This window comes from Sapajus apella, unplaced genomic scaffold (assembly GCF_009761245.1).
Source record: "Sapajus apella isolate SASKATOON/1434 unplaced genomic scaffold, GSC_monkey_1.0 scaffold71, whole genome shotgun sequence".
In the NCBI taxonomy this organism is placed as follows: Eukaryota; Metazoa; Chordata; class Mammalia; order Primates; family Cebidae; genus Sapajus; species Sapajus apella.
In genome coordinates, this window is record NW_022437011.1 from 812502 (window position 1) to 819943 (window position 7442).

Sequence of the window (7442 nt, forward strand, 5' to 3'; positions counted from 1 at the left end):
ATGTTGTGGGAGGAAACCAGTGAGAGGTAATTGAATCATGGGGGTGGGTCATTCTTGTGCCATTCTCATGATAGTGAAGAAGTCTCACAAGATCTGATGGTTTTATAAAGGGGGAATTTCCCTGCACAAATTCTCTTCTCTTGTCTCACATGATATGAGATATGCTTTTTACCTTCTGCCATGATTGTGAGGCCTCCCCAGCCATGTGGACCTGTGAGTCCATTAAATCTCTTCCTTTTGTAAATAGCCCAGTCTTGGTATGTCTTTGTCAGCAGCATGAAAACAAATTAATATAGTCATGTATGTAAAAAAAACAAATCTTCAAAAAAGATACTAACAACTAATATTTGAGATTAGTAAGATCTTAGTATACAAGGTGAATAGATAAAACTCCACAATAAGCAATCAGAAATTGAAATTTAAAAACAATACTACTTGTAATAGTGTTAAAATATGAAATATGAATAGACATAATAAAATATGTGAAAATGATAGAACATTGCTGAAATAAATTTAGAAGGACCAAAATAGAGAAATAGACCGAGTTTATTGGTTGGAAGACTCTGTGTTGTCAAGATATTAATTCTCGCCAAATTGATCTATAGATTTTACACAATCTCTATCAAAATATCAGCCAATATTTTTGTGTGTAGAATTTGACACACTGTCTTAGCTGTGTCCCAGAGATTCTAGTATATTGTATTTTTGTTTTCCTTAGTTTCAAAGAACTTATTTGTTTCTGCCATAATTTCATTATGTACCCCATAGCCATTTAGGAGCATGTTAATTTTCATGGTTTTGAGTGATTTTCTTAGTCTTGACTCCTATTTTTATTTCACTGTGGTCTGAGAGTGTGTTTGATATAATTTTGGTTCTTTTCCATTTGCCAAGGATTGTTTTTTGTTAAATTATGTGGTCAATTTTAGAGTGTGTGCCATGTGGTAATGAGAAGAATGTATATTCTGTTGTTTCTGGGTGGAGAGTTCTGCAGAGGTCTATCAGATCCATTTGGTCCAATGTTGAGTTTGGGTCCTAAATATCTTTGTTAATTTTCTGCCTCAATGATCTACCTAACAATGTCAGTGGAGTGTTAAGCGTCTCCCACTTTTACTATGTAGGAGTCTATGTCTCTTTGTAGGTCTCTAAGAACTTGCTTTTTTTGTGTTGGTTGCATTTATATTTAGGATAGTTAGGTCTTCTTGTTGAATTGAACACTTTACTATTATGTAATGCTCTTTTTGGTCTTTTTAAAATCTTTGTTGGTTTAAAGTCTGTTTTTTGTTTTTGTTTTATTTTGTTTTTGCAGCTCCTGCTTTTTTCTGTTTTTCTTTTGCTTGGTAAATTTTCTTCCATCCCTTTGTTTTGAGACTATGGTGTCATTATGTGTGATAGGCTCTTGAAGACAGCAAACCATTGGGTCTTTCTTTTTTTTTTTTTTTTTTTAATCCAGCTTGCCACTCTGTGCCTTCTAAGTGGGGGCACTTAGCCCATTTACATTCAAGATTATTGTTGATATGTGTCATTGTGCTGTTAGCTGGTTATTATGCTGGCTTGTTGGTGTGGTTGGTTTATATATTATGCTGGCTTGTTGGTGTGGTTGGTCTCTGTATTTAAGCATGCTTTTATATTAGCTGGTAGCAGTCTTTCCTTTCTATAGTTAGTGCTCCTTTCAAGATCTGCTGTAAGGCAGGTCTAAATCTTTCTGTCTTGTAAGGCTTCCGCTGAGAGGTTCACTGTTAGCCTGATAAAAGTTATCTTTGTAAGCAACCTGTTTAGCTGCCTTTAACATTATTTTTTATTTTGAACTTGAAAAATCTGACAATTTTGGGTCTTGATGATGATCTTCTTCTGTAAAATCTTGCAGGAATTCTCTGTATTTTCTTAATTTAATTGTTGACATCTCTAGCAAGGTTGGGGAAGTTTTCATGTTTGATAGCCTGAAATACATTTTCCAAATTGTTTGCTTCCTCCCCAACCCTTTCAGGAACACCAGTGATTAATAGACTTAGACTCTTTACATAATTTCACACTTCTTGGAAGTTTTTTTCACTCCTTTTCTTTCCTATTTATTGTTGTCTAATTGACTCATTTCAGAGAGCCAGTCTTCAAGTTCTGAGATTCTTTCCTCTGCTTGGTCTATTCTGCTGCTAATACTTGTGATTGCATTGGGAAATTCTTATATGGTGCCATTCAGCTGTCAGATCCATTAAGCTCTGTTTTATACCAGCTATTTCATCCTTCTACTCCTGTATTGTTTTATTTTGATTCTTCGTTTCCTTGGATGGAGTTTTGTTGTTCTCCGAATCTTTATGATCTTTGTTCCTGTCCATATTCTGAATTGTATTTCTGTCATTTCAGCCATCTCAACCTGATTAAGAACTCTTGGCTGGGTGCAGTGGCTAACACCTGTAATCCCAGCACTTTGGGAGGCCAAGACCAGTGGATCATGAGATCAGGAGTTCAAGACCAGCCTGGTAAACATAGTAAAATCCCATCTCTACTAAAAATGCAAAAGCTAACCAGGTGTGGTGGCAGATGCCTGTAATCTCAGCTACTTGGGAGGCTGAGGCAGGAGAATTTCTTGAACATGGGAGGCAGAGGTTGCAGTGAGCCAAGATCATGCCATTGCACTCTAGCCTGGGCTGCAGTGAAAGACTCAGACTCAAAAAAAAAAAAAAAAAAAACGGAACTCTTGTGCAGCGTTATGTGGAGAATTCAAAGCACTAAATGTCCACATCAAAACATTAGAAAGAGTCCGGGCATGGTGACTCATGCCTGTAATCCAAGCACTTTGGAGGCCAAGGCGGGCAGATCACCCGGGGTTGGGAGTTCAAGACCAGCCTGGCCAACATGGTGAAACCCCATCTTCAAAAAAAAAAAAAGGTAAAAAATAATAATAATAAAAACAATTAAAAAAAAACATTAGATCTCAAATTTACAACCTAACATCACAACTGAAAAAATTAGAGAAGCAAGAACAAATCAACTCTGAAGCTATCAGAAGAGAAGAAATAACCAAAATCAAAGCTTAACTGAAGGAAATCAAGACACACACATACAAAAAAAACTACTCAAAATATCAATAAATCCAAGAGTTGGTTTTCTTGAAAAAAAAATTGATAAGAAAGATAGGCCACTAGCTAGACTAATAAAGAAAAAAAGGGGAAACATCCAAACAAACACAATTAGAAATGGTGAGGGGAATGTTACCCCTAATCCTACAGGAATAAGAATAACCATCAGAAACTACAATGAACATCTCTATGCACACAAACTAAAAAAACCTAGAAGAGATGGGTAATTCCCAGACACATACATGCTTCCAAGATTGAACCAGGAAAAGAATTGATTTCTTGAACAGACCAATAATGAGCTCTGAAGCTGAATTAGTAATAATTAGCCTATCATCCAAAAAAAGAGTCCAGGACTTCATGGATTCACAGGCGAATTCTACCATATGTACAAAGAAGAGCTGGTACCATTCCTACTGAAACTTCCAAAAAATTGAGGATGAGGGACTCCTCCCCAGTTCATTCTATAAAAACAGCGTCATTCTGATACCAAAACTTGGCAGAGATGCAACAAAAAAAGAAAACTTTAGGCTAATGTTCTTGATAAATATTGATGCAAAAATCCTCAACTAAATAGTCGCAAACCAAATCCAGCAGCACATCAGAAAGCTAATATGCCATGATCAAGTAGGCTTCCTTCCTGGGATCTGAGGTTGGCTCAGCATAAGCAAATAAATAAATGAGATTCATCACATAAATGGAACTAAAGACAAAAGCCACATGACTATCTCAATAGATGAAGAAAATGCTTTCAATAAAATTCAACACCCTTTCATGTTAAAATCACTCCATAAAATAGGTATTGAGGAAACATACCTCAAAATACTTAAAGCCATCTATGACAAACACACAGCCAACATCATGCTGCATGGGCAAAAGCTGGAGGCATTTTCCTTGAAAACTGGCACAAGACAAGGATGCCCTCTCTCACCACTCTTCAACATAGTATTGGAAGCCCTAGCCAGAGCAATCAGGTAAAAGAAAAAAGTAAAGAGCGTGCAAAGAGGAAGAGATGAAGTAAAACTATCTCTGTTTACAGATGGCACGAAAAAACACCATAGTTTTAGCTCAAAAGCTTCTTCAGCTAATAAACAACTTCAGCAAAGTTTCAGGATGCAAAATCAATTTACAAAAATCATCAACATTCCTATGCACTAACAACAGCCAAGCCAAGAGCCAAATCAGGAAGGTAATCCCTTTCACAATTGCCATGAAAAGAATAAAATACCTAGGAATACATGTAACCAGAGAGGTGAATGATCTCTACAATGAGAATTACAAAACACTGCTCAAAGAAATCAGAGAAGACACAAGCAAATGGAAAAACATCCCATGCTCATGGATAAAAAGAATTAATATCATTAAAATGGGCGTAGTTCCCAAACCAATTAACAAATTCAATGCTATTCCTACCTAACTACCAAGGATATTCTTCACAGAACTACTTTTTTTTAAATGATTTTAAAACTCATATGGAAGCCAAAAAGATCCCAAGTAGCCAAGGCAATCCTCCACAAAGAATAAAGCTGGAGTCATCATGTTACCCGAATTCAAACTATACTACAGTAGAACCAAGACAGCACGGTACTAGTACAGAAACAGGAACATAGACCAATGGAACAGTATAAAGGGCCCCAAAATAAGGCTGCACACCTGGGTCCATCTGATCTTCAGCAAAGCTGACAAAAACAAGCAATGGGGAAAAGACTCCCTATTCATTAAATGGCTCTGGGTTAATAAACTGGCTATCCATATAAAGAGGATTGAAGCTGGATCCCTTTCTTATGCCATATACAAAGATCAACTCACGATGGATTACAGGCCTAAATTTAAACCCAAAACTATAAAATTCTGGAAGACAACATAGGCAATACCGTCTTGGATATAGGAACGGGCAAAGATTTAATGACAAAGACACCAAAAGCAATCTCAATGAACACGAAAGTTGATAAACAGGATCTAATTAAACTAAAGAGCTTCTGCACAGCAAAAGAAACTATTGACAGAGCAAACAGACAACCTACAGGATGGGAGAAAATATTTGCAAACAATGAGTCTGACAAAGGCCTAATATCCAACGTCTATGAGAAACTTAAATTTACAAGAGAAAAACAAACAACCTCATTAAAAAAGTGGACAAAGGACAGGAATGGACACTTCAAAATAAGACATACATGTGGCCAACAACCGTAGCTTTAAAAAGCTCAGTTATCACTGATCATTAGAGCAGTGCAAATCAAAACCACAATGAGATAACATCTCATACCAGTTTAAATGGCTATTACTAAAAAGCCAAAAAATAACAGATGCTGGCAAAGTTGTGGAGAAAAAGAACACTTATATACTGCTGAGGAAAGTGTAAATTAGTTCAACTATCGTGGAAAGCAGTATGGTGATTATTCAAAGAGCTAAAAGCAAAACTACCATTCAAACCAGCAATCCCGTTACTGGGTATATACCCAGAGGAATAGAAATCATTCTGTTGTAAAGCCACATGCATGTAAATGTTCATTGCAACTCTATTCACAATAGAAAAGACATGGAATCAATCTAAATGCCCACGAATGATAGATTGGATAAAGAAAATGTGGTACATACACAGCATGGAATACTATGCAGCCATAAAAAAGAATAAGATCATGTCCTCTGCAGGGGCATGGATGGAGCTGGAGGTCATTATCCTTAGCAAACTAACTGTAGGAACAGAAAATCAAATACCACTTGTTCTCACTTACAAGTGGGAGCTAAATGATGATAACTCATGAATACAAAGAATAGAACAACAGACATGAGTCTACTTGAGGCTGGAGGTTGGGAGAAGGGAGAGAAGCAGAAAAAATCGCTGTTGGTACTAGGCTTAATACCTGGTTGATGAAATAATCTGTACAGCAAACCCCCATGATACGAGTTTACCTATATAACAAACCTAAAATAAAAGTTTAAAAATAACGAATTTGACAAACTGATTCTAAAATTCATAGGGATATACAAATGACTTGAAGTGGTGAAAACAATCTTAAAAAGGAAGAATATATTTGGAGAACTTACTACCTAATTTCAATACATACCATAAAGCTATCATTTCAAGATTATGTGGAACTGGCCTAAAATTGATAAACTATGTATGTGACCTCATTTGTAGTAAGTTCTTTTTTTTTTTTTTTTTTTTTTTGAGACGGAGTTTCGCTCTTGTTACCCAGGCTGGAGTGCAATGGCGCGATCTCAGCTCACCGCAACCTCCGCCTCCCGGGTTCAGGCAATTCTCCTGCCCCAGCCTCCTGAGTCGCTGGGATTACAGACACACGCCACCATGCCCAGCTAATTTTTTTTTTTTGTATTTTTAGTAGAGACGGGGTTTCACCATGTTGACAAGGATGGTCTCTATCTCTTGACCTCGTGATCCACCCGCCTCGGCCTCCCACAGTGCTGGGATTACAGGCTTGAGCCACCGCGCCCGGCCGTAAGTTCTAAAATAGGTAAAATTAATCTGTTGCAAAAAATTAGAATAGTTTCTGCCTCAGTAGGTGGGTTATCTATGAAGGGACATGAAAGAAATTTCTCATGTGCTAGAAATGTATATTTTGATATGGTCATGCATTTCTTAACTCATCAAGCAATACACTTAAAATGTTTGCACTTCCCTATGTGTTCATTATACCATGATGAAAGAAATGAGAACATAAAATTTATTTTGCAAATAGAGAAAAACTTAATAATGTACCATCAGAAATGAAAATTACTTCAGTGGAAAACTTGAATATGAAAAATGCAACCTACTTTATATTTTTAAATAATAGTTCAAATTATTCCCATGAGAACTTTGTCTCTTGGAAAAGGATCTTCATATTATTTAAAGTTATAAAGCAATGGCATTATTTGGAAACCCTTTTTTAATATCTGTACTTGTTTAATATTTTCACTTCTTTTTTGTAGCGTTTCCACTTACATATTTAAAGTTAGTCTACCTTCTGTTGGTTTGTATCAGAGATTTCTTCTCCAGGGTTCTTGGATCATATGTCCTATCTATAGAATTTCAGACCATGTCACTCATCTATATGACATGTCATTGCAAATGCACCCATATCAAGCAGCAGGTGAATTTTCCAACCTCTTCAAAATACTTCCCAATAATTGTTTTATTCTTATTTTTATTTTTTGAGACAGAGTCTTGCTATATTGCCCAAGCTGGTCTACAACTACCGAGCTAAGGTGATCCTCCTGCCTCAACCTCCCAAGATGGTAGAACTACATGCATGCATCACTAACCCCCCGAATTGTTTTTAGAAAAGTGGTCTCACTCTATTGCCCACGCTGTTCTTGAACTCCTCCCTCAGCTTTTCAAAGTGCTGGGATTACAAGCACAAGCCAGTA